General features: G+C 40.8%; 1 pseudogene; it reads right to left on the reverse strand.

Moving 5' to 3' along the window:
• Positions 1 to 9177: 9177 nt before the first annotated feature.
• On the reverse strand, positions 9178 to 10464 carry LOC116635223 (annotated as a pseudogene).
• Between the last annotated feature and the right edge of the window lie 6744 nt (positions 10465 to 17208).

Below are 17208 nucleotides of genomic sequence, written 5' to 3' on the forward strand. Positions count from 1 at the left end.
GGGACAATTCTACAATAGAGCTTTCTTGATAAAACTACATTTGGGCAATGGGTCAATAACAATAGTTAAGGGCGCCTGGGTGGCTCAGTCGTTAAGCGTCTGCCTTCGGCTCAGGTCATGATCCCAGGGTCCTGGGATCGAGCCCCGGGCTCCCCGCTCTGCGGGAGGCCTGCTTCTCCCTCTCCCGCTCCCCCTGCTTGTGTTCCCTCTCTCGCTGTGTCTCTCTCTGTCAAATAAATAAACAAAATCTTAAAAAAAAAAAAATAACAATAGTTAAAACCTATTTCTGGACGGGCTACTCAATTAAGGCAATAATGTGTTTGTGGTACTGGTCCTAGTGGACTTATTCACTATTATAAAATGGTTAGTGAAATAGTGGTTTCCAAACCTGGCTGCCTAGTAGAATTACCTAGAGAGTTCTGCAAGCCAGCTGATTCCTAGGGCCTATCCTCAGAGATTCTAATTCAGACAATCTGTCAGGACTTGGAAACTGTTGTTAGAAAAGCTCTCTTGGTGTCTCCAGTAATGAGCTGGGTCTGGGACACTCTGAAGCAGAATTGTCCAATTATCACCAGAGGCAGATTAACCAAGACACCAAAGAGGCTCAGTTTTCAAGGACATATCATGTGCATGAGTCCCTTCCAAAGCCCGGCATCTAATTTTGTGTTTGTCATTTTGCATTCTTTTTCTTAAACAAGACCCCCCAAATTATAAAGGGATCACTCCCACAAAACCTGGATCTGCTCCCAACCTTAAACTATACTATAGTCAGAAAACTACAGCCACAGAGCAAATCCAACCCTCTGCCTATTTTTGTACAGCTCATAGCTAGGAATGGTTGCTACGTTTTTTACTGCTTGGAAAAAATGAAAAGAATAATACTTCAAGACACGTGAAAGTTACATGAAATTCAAATTTCGCTTTCTATAGGTAGTTACATTGGCTCCCAGCCATGCATGCTCATTCATTTACAAATTGTCTGTGACTGCCGCCTTGGCAGCTGTTAGAGAGATTATGCGGCCTGCAAACCTCAAAAGTATTTATTAGAGGCCTTTTACAGAAAAAGGCCTTTGCCAAGCTTGACCTACACCATCAAGTGATAACATCATAAACACAACAGAACGCTGATTGAAATTAGTTACTTTATTTAATGTGAAAAGCATGTATGATGGGGGAATTGTTTAACATAAACAACTTACAAACACTCCCAACTGTGGAAGTGAGAGGTTTGTTTTATGAAAATCTAGAAGTGTCTAAATTCACATGTGAATAGCAAAGAACCATAGCATTTTTTTTTTAAGATTTTATTTATTTATTTGAGAGAGAGAGAGAGAGCACAAGAAGGGGGAGGGTGAGAGGGAGAAGCAGACGCCCCGCTGAGCAGGGAGCCCGATGCAGGACTCGATCCCGGGACTCCAGGATCATGACCCGAGCCGAAGGCAGTCGCTTAACCAACTGAGCCACCCAGGTGCCCAAGAACCAGAGCATCTTGTTCAATATCACTCAGAGTAAGCTATGTTTGGTCTATAGGTTAGGAGCAATGATTGGTGAGATCAAAGGCTTTGTGAGATGATTAAGGATAGAATGAAAGTAAAAACCTTCCCAGGTAGGACATACAGGAAAAATCTGGCAGGATAGTTGCAAAAGATGTCTGCAGTTAGATTAACCATTAAGCATAAAATAAACATCTGTTCTGAGTTGTGGAAAAGTATAGAGAAATGTTGCTAAAGTTGTACTTCAAAGTTTAGCTCTGAGGTGTGTTCCTAAACCAGTTAATCCAATACTTGAAACGAAGCTAAAAACTTTTGAACAATAATGACTAGGTGAATTGGGCAAGAACTGTGACAGATCATCGAATTCTGGTAGCAAAGCAGATCAAAACTACTGATTTGGCTGTCCCTCTGCACAGAAGTATGACAAGAAACTTAGGTAGAGCCGTGTGAGGGTCACTCTGAAGACCTGAGATGGAAAAGGGGAGTCTGTCAAAGGACAGCTAGAGTACCATCTGAGTTGTTGTGACTGCTGACTGGCCAGGGCCCATGAGTGTTGCAGATTTCTCAGTCAGGCAAACAGCAGGTAGAAAATTAGACCAAAGGGCAAATCAATCGGGAAGATTAGTCAGCAAAGATGTTATTAGGTTGGGAGGTTAATGATGAAGGCACAGCTTTTTTATCAGTCAGTTGACTTTAAAGATCTCATGATTGGATTATGTAAAAAAAAAAAAAAAAAAAAAAGAACAAGAGATTTTCCTTAACTGACTCAGGGGCCCAAGACTTTGAAGATCCAAGTGGTCTGCTACTTCTGGTTCTGATGGAATTTTAGCTGTTTGAAGACCATTGGTTCTGTGTCTTTTGGAGAGATCACAGTCCTCTGTTCCAAAGACCAGCTGGGAATACTATCCCAACCATAGTCCAACATTTCCATTTTCATGATCAGAGAGGAGTCTTGAGAGCTGGCAGGTAAGAAGATTGTTGAGTCGATCTGAAGGATGAGTGATTTACCAGGCAGACAGACATAGGGAAAAAAGAAATAAAGGAACATTGTGGAGCATCTGCTCTGTGCTAGCTGCTTTATATATGTTACTTCATTATCTCCACATCCCCTCAGTATATAATTATCATTGATTCCACTAAATGTCTGAAGAAACAGAGATGGTAAGTTTTGTAACAGGGGAAAACTTAGCATATCTGACTCCATATGGCTTCTATTGCCCTTGCTGCTGCGACCCATAGCTTAAATCTGCTTACAGCAAGATGTGCATAAACTGCTTTTTACCCCAAATCTACCTCACTCGAGGAGATAAGGAAATATGTACCGAAATGACTATGCTCTGTTTAAGATCAGGATCGACATGGCCAGATTCCTGTACCCAAAGATCAACTGACCAAGGTCAAAGAAATTACCCGACTTTCCTGGGATGTCTACAGATAATCAGTCACCTTTTGACTCCAACCCCATTCTGCTTCTCCCTTTTGCTAACACAGAAGAAGCTTAAATTTCTTGCCAAGGGGAAATGGTTCTTTAGGACGATAGTCCCCCATCTCTTTGGTTTGCTGGCTTTCCAAATAAAGTTGCTTTCCTTACCCCAACATCTTGCCTCTCGACTTGTTGGCCTGTCCTATGGCAAGCAGAATGAGCTTGGACTCAGTTACAGTTTCATGCTTACAATCATCCAGCCAGTAATGGTAGAGTTGAAATACAAACTCAGGTCTGACTGTCTGCTTGGCTCTGAGGTCCTCACTCCTTCCCACTCACCATCCTGCCCCCAGCAGGCCCTCCAAACAGAGAAAGCAACAAGCAGAAAAGCACATCATAAATATGTCTTGCCACTTTCAGTGACCACCGAGACATTTCTTTAAGTTTACCAGAGTTATAAAAACAGAACTAAACTAATACCCTTAATTAATTAGTAATACTGTCTCCAAGTTGGAAGGTCACATTACCCATTGTAGTCTTTCATAAAACAAATTGCCATGTTCTAAATCTAGGAAATGTCCTTCATTGGGTCTCTTTGAGATTTTACAGAATTTAAACCTGCAAACTGGCTGTAAAAATTGCCTCAGATGCTAATGCAAAGTTTTGCTGACTACAGATTACTACAGACTACAAAAACAGCCCTTTTGGCTCCTTGCTCCATCTGTGACTAGTTTCTCTGTCACCATATTTCAATTAGAAATGAGGTTGTAATTCTGTCTTCCCTCTGCATGGGGTTTCTTTACACAGGCCATTACAGCAATGAGTTACATGGTCTTCCCTCAGGTGATGGTCAGGGGTGAAAACACAGTCAGTAGATCATTAGAACAATTATTACAAGCTTCTTTAAAAATTGATTAAGTGGGGCGCCTGGGTGGCTCAGTTGGTTAAGCGACTGCCTTCGGCTCAGGTCATGATCCTGGAGTCCCTGGATCAAGTCCCACATCGGGCTCCCTGCTCGGCAGGGAGTCTGCTTTGCCCTCTGACCCTATCCCCTCTCATGTGTTCTCTCTCATTCTCTCTCTCAAATAAATAAATAAAATCTTTAAAAAAAAAATTGATTAAGGAACATGTGCTACCATTTAGAAGTCCTTCAGCAACTTATGTGATCAATTTGTAGATAATTTCTATTCCTTCCAAAACTGCATCTTCAGATTTGTCAGAGCTTGAAGTATTTACATCCCCCCCCCCCCCCAATTACAAACTACTCAAAAGAGGCTATAGGGAGATACTATGATCAAGTAATGCTGTCTTAAAGAATCCTGGTATTTAGTAGATTTCTTTTGTAAACCTAGGCCTAATCTCAGATTAAACAGAACAAATGGTAGTTAAATAGATGGCCTCTTTAAATCTGTTTGCTTTACCACAGATGAACAAGCCAAGACTTTCTTAATTTGTAGTTGAGAGCTCTCTTCCCAACTTAGAAGCAGAGGGAAAAGGAAGACCAACCACCAACCTAAACAGAGATTCTGTAATTATAGGATTTTAGGTTTGGAGTCACTTCACTTAATCTTTGCATGACCCAGAATTCAACCCAGAAGATTAAAAGAACAGCATTTTCAATTCTATTCATGAAAATGAAGGACTTGGCTAGAGTTAATAAAGCCGAGGAGAAAAAAATATAAGTTGTTAGTCAAAGCAACATAATCCTCACTCCAATGCAAAGTGGGGGAAAAATTTAGTTGTACATGATTTCCATTGTAAGAGGTAATACTTTGGCATACAGACTTATAAAAGAGGACATAATATCCTGAGGGTGAATTACTCCATGTGGGAGAACCATATGAAGATTCCATTGTTGAAGCAACCGCTGAAGCTTATCAGATCTAAATAAAAGATTGATGGTGATTCTGAGCTTAAAATTTAATGCCCAGGCTAGCTACTAAATTTTACATTACAAGAATGTTGGTGGTACTGTAAGTCAATAAAATCAATTATGCCCTCTTAGGGGATGGAGTTTATAAAATAAAAATTATTTACATATAGTGCTTTTTCAGAGTGCTTTGTTTACTTATTTCACTCACTGTCACTTGTCAAAATTTTCATTTTGATGGATTTAATGGGTAATATTTCATACATGCTTCATTAGAAATCCCATTCTTCTAAAAATGCCGTTTTTCCCTAGAAATTACCGATAGACATGATCATTTCTACCTATAAACATGGCATATGGATTTGCAGATACAATCTAATAACGTGATATACCCATATTCAAGAAAGCAATTCCCAACTTTTAATTTAACTGATCCTCTTCCTGGAAAAAGGAACTTCAAGACAGCTACATTGTACTGTGAAGAAATAATCAATATAATAATCATAGCTATGAGGCTGCTTTTTCTTTTTTTTTTTTTTAAGATTTTATTTATTTGACAGAGAGAGACACAGCTGAGAGAGTGAACACAAGCAGGGGGAGTGGGAGAGGGAGAAGCAGGCTTCCCGCGGAGCAGGGAGCCCCATGTGGGGCCTGATCCCAGGACCCTGGGATCATGACCCGAGCCGAAGGCAGATGCTTAACAACTGAGCCACCCAGGTGCCCCTATGAGGCTGCTTTGTAAATAAATGGTAAGTGTCTGTTTATCCAACACCTTAGTTACTATGTAAGTCTTTTCCCGAAACCAGGTTACCAATTCACAGGAGCTTTATCTTCGGCTAAGCCCATCTCTCAAGTGAGTTAAAGGCTCGTGAGAGAAGGTAAGTGACCTTTCCTGGATTTAAAGTGGGCTGTGAGATGAGGACCTGTGAAATGCCACTCAAAGGCAAGAGTCACAGTGTTTTCCTCTGCATGATATCATTAGTGTCCCCACCGATCTCCCTTCCCCAACCTCCAGGAGGGAAAAAGCCATCTTACTAAATAAAGCAAATATAAGTACTGTAACAACATATGCCTCCAAATTGTGTTTGTGTAAAATTATAACATCAAGATTTTGATCATTTGGGCTGATCAGATACTTGGTGACGTTTATAATCAAGAAATCAAAGATGACTGTGGAAAAAGTCACAAACGCTATCCTAAGTAATCATTTAAAACATATTTCAAAATAAACTATGATAAGAACTTCCAGTTTATTAAGTCAGAATTAGAATGTGAGAAAGACAAATTTCCAGGTCAATAGTGAAATAATTTATTATTTTGTTTTCTTAACGGGGGAGGATATATTTTAATCATTAGGGAGAAATCCTGTTTCCTATTCCTAAATATATTGGGTTAATGTCATATGTGCATCAAGTTAGCTAGGAAGGAGGCCATTTTATTTTTATTTATTTATTTATTTATTTGACAGAGAGATAGAGAGCACAAGTAAGCAGAGCATCAGGCAGAGGGAGAAGCAGACTCTCCACTGAGCAGGGAGCCCGATGCGGGACCCATCCCAGGACCCTGGCATCATGACCTGAGCCAAAGGCAGACGCTTAACCGACTACACCACCCAGGCGCCCCGGAAGAAGGCCATTTTAAGGAACATTAATCATTTTAATTCAAGATAAAGATATAAAGAGCACTAATCAATTACATTTAAGTTCTGAAATCAAGAATTTACTCAAAAAAGGTTTTCTAGGTTTTCATCAGCTAATACAATTATTCTTTAAAGATGTTTCTAGTATCAGATTTAAGCTGTTTTTCTTTTCCCAGGTCACTTGCACCATTACCCCCTCTATAAAATCCCATATTTGGTAAAACACAAAATATACGACATCCATTTTTTTTAATTTATAAGGTTTAAAAAAAATTACCAAAGATACAAACACTCGTATGCAAGTCAAACATTACAGAGGTGTATAACACCCCTTCACCTTCTCCAATCCCATCCCCCTGAGAAACTCAATGTTAACATTTTAGAGTATATCCTCCACACCAAACAAATATGTGCAAATGCATCTATCCAAACACAAATGCATAATTATAAAAGCTCTGCTTTATAAAGTCAGAATCAATTCTCTATATTAATCAGGACTCTTTTGATTACAAGTAACAGAAACAGAAAGTAGTTTAAGTAAAAGGGGGGATTTATTGGTTCACAAATCTGGTAGGCTTCAAGCACAGCTGGATCTAGGGACTTAAAGCAGCACCTGGTCTAGTTTTGTCTTGATTCAGTTTTTCTCTATATTGGGACATTCTTGGGAAAGTCTCCCCCTGTGGTGGCAAGATAGGCACTGCAGCTCGGGGTGTACATATTTATAGTTCCAAACCCAGGAGAAAAGAGAGTATGTTTCTTTTTCAACAGAACCAATGAACGTTCTGAGATTTTGCACTTACTGCCTCTGATTATATTAAATGTTCATCCCTGAATCAATCCCTGTGGCTAGAGAAATGCTCTGATTCTCCAGTCATGTGTCATGGGCACACATGGATTGAGAACAGGGGCCTGTCTTAGTTTGGGCTGCCATATAAAAATATCCTACACCAAGTAGCTTAAACAACAAGCGTTTATTTATCACAATTCTAGAGGCTGAGAAGTCCAATATCAAGGTGCTTTAAGATCCGGTATGTGGTAAGGACACTCTTCCTGGTTTGCAGATGGTTGTCTTGGCGAGAGAAAGAGACAGAGATAAAGAGGCAGAGAGAGAGAGAGAAAGAGATGGAAGAAAAAGAGTGAGGGGAATGGGGAGGTGGAGGAAGAAGGAGAAGGACTGAAAGAATTCATGTCTCTTCTTATAAGGGCACTAATCCCATTCACGAAGGCTCCACCTTCATGATCTATCACCTCCCAACAGGCCCACTTCCTAATACCATCACATTAGGAGTTACGATTTCAACATTTGAATTTGGTTAGCGGAGTGTGTGTGACACAAACACTCCCAAAAGGAAAACCCAGGTCCTATTTTACAAAAAAGGTTAACGAATCCTGGGTCAGCAAAATCAACACATTATCAATTACATCCTGTACCCTGCTTTCTTCATTTAGTAGTATATTATGAATATCCCTCTGTATAAAGTAATCAGTGTAAATATAATGTCAATAATGGAAGAAAGCATCTCATTTTGTAAATCCCTATAGAATTTACCATTCTATTCTTGATGGATGTTCAGCTGTCCCTGCTCCCTCCACCTCCCCCACTTCCCACGGAGTTTTATAAACAGTGCTGCCAAGAAATATCCTTGTATTGTCTGATTCATTTATTTCTGCAGCATAGATTCCTCAAAGTAGGATTGCAAGTTCAAAAGATGAACATGTTTAATGTTTTAGTATCTGCTGACTGATTATATTTCAAAATCTGTTGTTTGCACTCCCATCAACAACATGGGATGAGAATGTTGGTTCCTCCCATCCTTTACGATGTTATTATATATGTTTGTGTTATTATATAGGATATCATATACCCATAGGATATTATAACCTCTTCAGTTTTTTCAAATCTCAAGGAAGTGAAACAATATCACGCTCATATAAAGAATGACAAGGGGTGCCTGGGTGGCTCAGTCGGTTAAGCTTCTGCCTTCGGCTCAGGTCATGATCCCAGGGTCCTGGAATCGAGTCCCACATCCGGCTCCCCACTCAGCGGGGAGTCTGCTTCTCCCTCTCTCTCTGCTCGTGCTCTCTCTCTTTCAAATAAATAAATAAAATCTTTAAAAAAATAAAAAAACAAAAAGAATGATGAATCTGCGTATGCGAGAAACATCTAAAATCTGTATGTCAATAAAAAGACAACTTCTACAATCTTGAAAGCCAGACTCAGACCAGAAGAGAATATTTGCTTCAGATATGACTAGATGAAAGCTTCGGGTTCCTCATTTGTATCTCCTTAACCATTTAGTGACAATTTGATTTTTTCATATTTTTATTGGGCACTTGTTTTTCCTCCTCTGCAATTAACTTGTCTGGGTCCTTTGTTTATTTTTTAATGGATTGCTGATTTTTTTTTTCACCAACTTTAAAAGTTCTTTATATATTAAGAATGGTTTCTGAATTTTATCTATTCCTCCTTTAGGAGCATATATTTATTCTTTTTTTTTTAATAAAACTATTTTGTATACTTTAATTTCTGAACAAAATAAACAAAAAACCCCATAATACACAGCCAAATTCCTTATCAAATATGGGAAGGGCTAAGGCTTGAGGCCCTTATATCCTGCCTCAAAGACAGGAGAAAAATAAAAAAACACTAGACATCAGCAGAGGGAACCAGGTGAACTGGGGCCATTCCTGGCTGCTGGGGAGGAGCTATGGGGACACTATTCACGGGCCCATGGTCTGTCGATAGAAACCCCTAATCTACCTCTTCCATGAGAGAGGCATCCGCATCACCCTCAGGGCTGGGGTGGGAGTCTCATCAGGAACAGCAGCTCTGGGTTCCTCTGCTGTCACTTCATCTTCGGCAATGCCCAGGCCTCTCTTGATCATGTGGTAGATGCGGTGGTCGTGAGTCTGGGGATCCTCCAGTGAGAAGCCAGAAGAGAGCAGAGCCCTTTCAAACAGCAGTCCTGCCAGGTCCTCGACAGCCTTGTCATTCTTGTCCGCCTCCGCCTTGTGCCACGGCATCTCCACAATGGGGCGGTCAGGGTTGATCTCCAGGCACTTTTTGGCCATCGTAGAGCCCACTGTAGCGTCGTCCCCAAGAGCCTGGGCCTTCGTGATCCTCTCCATGTTGGCCGTCCTGCTGTGGGTGCTGGTTAGTCACATTGTAGCTAGTCACACTGCCGTCACAACCAGCCTGGAGATGGTCACCTTCTCAACCTTCTTATCCAAGATTTCTTTCATGAGTTTGCAGAGGTTCCCAAGCTGGCCTTTGCTCTCCTTCATTTTCTTCTCCTCCTCTTCATCCTCAGGCAGCTCCAGGCCCTCCTCGGTAACGAGACCAGACTCTTCCCGTCGGACTCCTTGAGCTGCCCGCAGTACTCATCCACACTACCTCGTCATCCACACTACCTCGTCATCCACACTACCTCGAAGCCCCGCTTCGGCACTCGCTCTGCAAAAGCCGGGTTGGCAACCCGCTCTTTGCTCTCACCAGTGATGTAATAGCTAGACTTCTGGGTCTCCATCACGCGGGAGACATAGTCTGAAAGAGAAGTTCTCTCATCTCCAGACTGAGAAGTGTGATAGCGCATCAGCTCAGAAAGGCCTTGCTGAGGAGTCGAGCTCTCATGGATCCCAAGCTTTAGGTTTTTAGAGAAGGCCTCGTAGAATTTCCTGTAGCTCTCCTTGTCCTCTGCCAGCTCAGAGGAGAGCTCAAGGCATTACTTTACAGTGTTTTTGCGAATGACCTTCGAGATTTTGCTCTGCTGGAGCATTTCTAGGGAGATGCTCAGGGGCAGGTCCTTGGAGTCAACCCAACCACGGATGAAGTCGAGATATTCTGGTAGCAAGTCATCACAGTTGTCCATGCTGAACACATGGCAGGCACAGAGTTTAATGTTGTTCATTTCTTCTTGTTGTCAAAGAGGTTGAAAGGAGCCCCAGGGGGGATGAACAGCAATGCCCTGAATGCCAGCTGACCTACAGAGAAGTGCCTGACTGCCAAGTCGTCTTCCCAGTCATTGGTAATAGGAGCATATATTTATTCTAATATAAGATTATTGACTTTTAATTAGTTAACATAGTATATTGAATTACGTTGCTGTATTTCCTAAGGTTGAATCACCTTTGCGTGTGGTCACAGGGCATTATTCTCTGAATCCACGTTTAAAGTCGGTTTCCAATTATTTTATTTTGGATTTTTCACTACAGAGAGAGAGATATTGTTTTCCTTTGTTCATACATTTTATTTTTAAGCTTTCTTTCTATACATATACATTTATTAAAATTCCTAAATGTAATCATAGATGTTTGCATCTTTTGATTCCCTTTTTCTTTGTTCTTCCCACCTTCCTTATCCTCATCACCCACACCATTCTTTCCCCACCCTCCCCTTTACTTCCATGCTCACATGACCATGTTAAAAATAGATTGTGCATCTTTCCATGTTTTTTTCTTGAAGCTGATATAATCTTATAAATATAGATGTGTCTATATGTATGTTTTTAGTTTGTCCTCCTAGGGATTTTTCTTTTTGGGCGGGGAGTGGGAGTAGAGATGGGATTCTTTTTGAATCTATGGGGTTTTTTTTTCCATCAGTTCTGGAAATTGACACACACACACAAGTTCCAAGGAACAGACTGTCTTCCAGCAAAAACTTTAAGCATACTAGGATATAAGGCACCATGAACAAGATCCAGCAGAACAGATAAATATCAGCAAAGGACTCCAGAGACCTCAGATACTGAACATATCAGACACCAAATATAAAATAACTATGTCTAATAATTTTAAAGAAATACAAGACAAGCTTGAAATATGGTCAGGCAATAAGAAATTATTTTAAAATATCAGAGACTTAAGGACCATTTAAAACTTATAAGAATGAAAACTATAATGATGAAATTGAAAACTCAGTGGAAGATTTCTATTTCTGACCATAGTGGTTACCAAGATGTTTTGGACCCGTCTCCCATTGAAAATAACTACAAATGCTGGCTAAACTAGAAAAAATATCTTAGAGGCATCAAAGAGCTAACAAAACAGTAAGAAATAAACAAGCCAAAACCTAAGTGCAATTGGAAATACAGAAAAATAAGCATAATGGTGAAAACAATATTTATTTATTCAAGATAATTTCTAAATGTACTTTAACTTTGTGTGGGGGCATGCCTCATAACCTCATGTCTTGATGACCCTATGAACAAGGCCTCAACACTGAATGGCTGTCCCCTATGCTGAGGGGATATTCACCAGTGGGCTTGTCTGGACAGGGGCCAATTGGAAGGCACTTGCCTGCACATCTCAGAATGAGATCTGTCCCTCGAAAGTCTAGACCACAGACAGCCAACTCTGCAGGACCAGCACAACGATGGGTTTGCAAACCCTTAGCTCATAATATACAAGTAAGATTGGATTGGGTGAGGATGGGAAGGATGAGCTAGCCTGTCATTCTTCCTACCTGCCTTACCTAAAACAAAGAGGGTGGGGGAGGGGGCATGATGCTCACCCTCAGTTCCAGGGGAGAACGAGGCTGCTGAACTGAGTTCAGACCTGCCTTCCTTCCTGTACTGCAGTCGCCGTGTGACTATTCCCTGCTGCAACCTCCTTTCCTGCACTGGGTCGATGCATTAGGCTAAGTTCGATCGCATACACAGCCTATTCTGACACTCTGTTATGGCTCAGGGCTCTGATCACACTTACTGCCAGTACTCCAACCTCAGTTAGGATGCTTCTAGCTTCACGTAACAGAAAGTCCCGCTCAGAAGGGCTTAGATACAATAAAAGGCGGTGTTTGGCTAAACGTCTTAGAGAGGATTCTCAGTTTAAGCACTAAAAATTGATTCTGACTGATCTAGGAAATAACACATTTGTTGAAAGGACGTTGGGTAAGTCAAAGGCTAGGTAGAACCGCAGCGAAAATGAGGCCACAGAAGCAGTTTGGTAAAGACAGTGCGCTACATTCTGACCCCGGGATTCAAGATACTAAGTGCTCCTTCTGAAACTGTTGCTCCAGGACCCTGGGTGTTGCTACCATCTACCACGCCTGCCGCTAACAAAATGAATTCTCCACCTTCTTCATGTCGCTAGCCCGGGAGTCACAGAAATCACACAGGTTGTTCCGATGGCCATGCAGAGAAGAGAAGCCTGTGCCTCAGCTGGGAAGCTGCCTGGGACTATGAATATCCAGCCCTCAGTGCTTCTACACTCAGAGGCCTCTCTGTCCCCCACTGATATGCATGTGCCCAAACCTGGCAGTGTGTTGAGAAGCAGGTCCGGGCCTCACAACCATATACCACATTCACTCAGAAGGCGGGAGAGCCTATGAACCCCAGAAATTCCACAAAAATCCTGAGCTTCCAGCTGACTGAGTTCTCATGTCCAGTCCCTGTGGCTATAGGAATTTCATGATTTACCACAACCCATCCCTTGGCTCCAGAGGCTGGGATTACTTTGATTGATTTAGGCCAGTTAGGGATCATCCCTGGAGCTGGGGGTGAGGATAATCTCACATAAATAACATGATTTTTTTTCCAAAATGGGTTGAGACTTAATGGATGTTGGGGAGAAAACACTGTGCCCTCTCCAACTAGTCTCACTGGTCTTTCAGAACTTATTATTTCATACCTTCTGTAATTAATTTTTTTAAAAATGCACTGATTACCTCCCCAAATAGACAACAGGATTATGTGAACAAGGATTAGTTTTATAATGCTAGGATTCCCTCAGTGCCGAACACATGATAAGCATTCAGTAAATGATAATAAATTAAAGATTGGTTCTCCATTGCTCCATTGTTGGTGATGAATTAATCAAGCCCATGAAAGTAAGGTTGAATTGAGTCAAATAATTAAATAACTAGACTTTTCACCAGTTATTTTAGTTTTTCACAGGTACTCATTAAATTTTTACACAAAATGAGAGTAAAATATTTATCTTTCACATAACAGGGGCTATAGAGATTCCTTTTAAAGAGTTTTGAACTAGTTGGGAAAAAAGCATCATCTAAATCTAAGCTTTGTTCTTATTTCTCTTCGAGCCCTAAAATTGTCATAAAGGGTCTTCTTTATGAGGTAGGTATTTATTGTGTTGCCTCTGAGTTTATGTTTTTTATTAACTTATTTATCCCTTTCTTCCTCCCTACCCCAATCTACAGGACAATTAATACAGTTGGTTGTTAGAAGAAACATATTTCTTCAAAAGTGTGCCTTGCCCTGTTTAGTGCCAAAACGAATTCCCCTTTGGGTGAACTGATATAGTAATATACTTTATAATTATTATTCTTACTCTATTAACTATTCAGTAAATAGTGCAAGAAAGTGCTTTAGAGACCAAGCTTGCCTAACCCCCTCATCATTTGCAGATGACCACTCTAAAGAAATTGTTTTTGGAGTTTTATGAACATCCATTGGGAGCTAAATAAGCAACGGACTTACATAATTAACATAGAAATTTGGCAAAAAACAGTTTTATGGATTGCATGTCTATTTACATAAGGAGTTTATGGTGAATTAAAAAAAAAAAAGTGTTTCAGAGACTTCGCCTAAGTTTCCAAGGATCTGAGTAAGGAAAGCAGTTCCATGCCTCCAATGTTAAGCAACAGTAACTAAAAAGTTGGACTTGCCATCTTAACACAGATGGTGTAGTGGAGCACCTCAAGGCCCCCATCCTTCACTCCACCTTGTACCCACTCTCTTTGCAATGTGACTTTGCACCTACTCCCCCTAGGGTGAGTCCTTCAACTCTGGGTTTGACCAACAGAATAAGAGACAGTGAAAGTGTGTTAGTTCCAACCCTGGTCCTCAGAAGCCTTCATGCTCAACCCCTTGATCTTGGAGTTATATAAATATTTTAGTTCCATATGATGCCAAGATTTTATGGATGTTTGTTTCACAGTAATATCTGATCAATAAAACTAGCTTATTTTTACATTATTTGTACCAGTTTTTTCTGGGAATGAATTTGACTTAAGAAATAAAAAATTACTCTTTTTTTTTTTTTTTTTTTTTTTAAAGATTTTATTTATTTATTTGAGACAGAGAGAATGAGAGAGAGAGAGCACATGAGGGGGGGAGGGTCAGAGGGAGAAGCAGGCTCCCTGCCGAGCAGGGAGCCCGATGCGGGACTCGATCCAGGGACTCCAGGATCATGACCTGAGCCGAAGGCAGTCGCTTAACCAACTGAGCCACCCAGGCGCCCCTAAAAAAATTACTCTTAAAAATCAAGACTCCAGGTTCTGAAAACCAAGACTCTACAGCTAGTTCATAGGCTTGTGGTTCATCTCCCTGCAATGGAATAAAGTAGAAGTTCTTAAAACTTTTTGTCCCATATGCTCTTAAAAATTGCTGGGGACCTAAAAAGCTATTTCAGTTGGTTACATCTATTGATGTTTACAGTTTGGAAATTAAAACTGAGAGATTTTAAAATATTAATTAATTAATTATAAACTATGTATAATAAACCCATTATATAGTCACATAAATGACATCCTTTTATGAAAAATAACTATATTTTCAGAACAAAAACAGATAGAGTGAGAAAGCACTGTTTTACCATTTTATAAATCTCTTTAATGTCTGGCTCAATAGAAGACAACTAGATTCACATAGTTCTTTAACTTCACTTTAATTTATAGCAGTGTATTATTTTGATCAAAGCATGTGAAGAAAATTTGGCTTCATACAGATAGGATGTTGGAAAATGAAAGAGAATTACTTTGGGGGGCTGGAAGAGTATTTTAACAGCATTTTCAGATCATTGAAGATATCCTTTTGTGCTACTATACCAAAACTTAACAAGCAGTAGTTTCTTAAAACTTAGTTGCAGTGTCAGGACGCCTGAGTGGCTCAGTGTTTTAAGTGGCTACCTTCAGCTCAGGTCATGATCCTAGGATCCTGGGATCAAGCTCCACATGGGGCTCCTTGCTCAGCGGGGAGCCTGCTTCTCCCTCTCCCTCTGCCTGCCGCTTCCCTGCTTGTGCTCTCTCTCTCTCTGACAAATAAATACATAAAATCTTTTAAAAAAAAACAACTTAGTTGCAGTGTGGAAACTGACAGCATATTGATGAATATTTTGCACCCTGTTATCTTAAAATCCATTGGTCTACCCAGAATTTTGAACAGATCTTTTGTGCATGCATGATTTTGACCCCCATGAGCTCCCTGAAAAGGTCTTGGGGTCTCCAAGGAGTCTTCAGACCACACTTTGAGAACCACTGATATAAAATATCAAATAAGCTTAGTCTATATTCTACTTCACAGAGAAGCCATCTCTTTGCAAACATGCTTCTTCCTGTGAGACACAAATAGATAAAGAACATTATCCACAATCTCATTTACTACATTAACAAAAGCTATACTTATATTTTTCTGATCCTTGAATTTTATATAAAGGGATTGTGTAGAAAACAAGGCTATTTCTTACATCATCCTTAATCTATATATGCTGGGTATTGAACTGAAGCTGGAACTACAGAGACAAATAAAACAAAGTCCTTGCTCACGATATATTTACAGCCTCACGGGGAGGGTCACAGATAACACACAGGTAAATACACAAAGATGACAATTTCAGGTCTTGGTTAGAGTTCTGAAGAATATGAGGCTCCCCACAAAATTCAAACCTGATGTTGCCTCAGACGTAAGAGGGAAGCATATGAAACTTCAAATCTGTGTAAATCTAAGCAAGAAGCACAAGGAGCCCTGGGCAGAGGGGAGCGGTGGCCGGGACCCGCTATGGGCAAACAACAGGGGAAGCAGAGGAGGTTGGGGCACGGTGGGGATGGAGATGGGGGCTGTTTTCTCTCCCCTCCCAATGTTCTTGGCAAAGCATTGCCTGGCCTGGTGCCACCTTGAGGCAAAGCAGCGGCTGGACAGGGGTGGCAGGATGACACCAGGACGGTGCCAGAGGCTGGGCAGGGTAAGGAAGGTAACGATGGGGCCATCCATCCCTCCCTCAGCCCGAGGGCTAGGGGATTACCAACAATCTCGGTAGAGGGCAGGACAGGGGTGCTGGTTCTCTGAGGGGCGTTTGTGTAGAGCATATGGGGATGAGGTGAGGGGTAGGACAGCCCCGGCTGTGGCACTGGGGGCTCTTCTTATGCTCGCCTGGAGGGAGTCACCGGCAAGTCTAAAGCCCAGCTCTGTCACTAACGACCTTGAACAGGTCATTAGCCACTCAGTTTCTTTACTGGTAAAATGGGGATAACACCTACTTCAGAGGCTTCTTGTGAGGATTGAGTAATTTAATATATGTAAAGCATCTAGAACTTATATGTATATAAGTATGTATATACATATGGCCAGCAATCCCTCCCCAGATATAGGTCCCGATCACTTCTCACCGAGATCTATAAAGGGGCAAAGATGAGGATAGTCACTGTGAAGCTCTTTATGAGAGCTCCTCCTGAGGGATGATAAATGCACTCTACAGAATGCTAAGGATCACTTGGAAGCAATTAACCAGAGGTACGAAGAGCAAATACATATGGATCTTTAAAACCCACTGTTGATTGTAAAACATAAATAGAACAAGGTCTATGGCACAATACTATTAATAAAAATTTAAAACATTTACAAAACAACACCTGACATTTTACAGTATTGCACTTATATCAAAGAGTATATATCTACTATCTTATGGTGGATGCCTACATGGAACGGGAGGGAATGAAAATGGAAATCAGGGCTGAGTGGGAGAAATATCCATGAAAGAAAGGCAATAATAGTGTACCATAAACTGAGGTATATGATTGACTCACTGTTTTTCACATGAAACATTAAAA

This window comes from Phoca vitulina, unplaced genomic scaffold (assembly GCF_004348235.1).
Source record: "Phoca vitulina isolate PV1807 unplaced genomic scaffold, GSC_HSeal_1.0 scaffold10, whole genome shotgun sequence".
Taxonomy (NCBI): domain Eukaryota; kingdom Metazoa; phylum Chordata; class Mammalia; order Carnivora; family Phocidae; genus Phoca; species Phoca vitulina.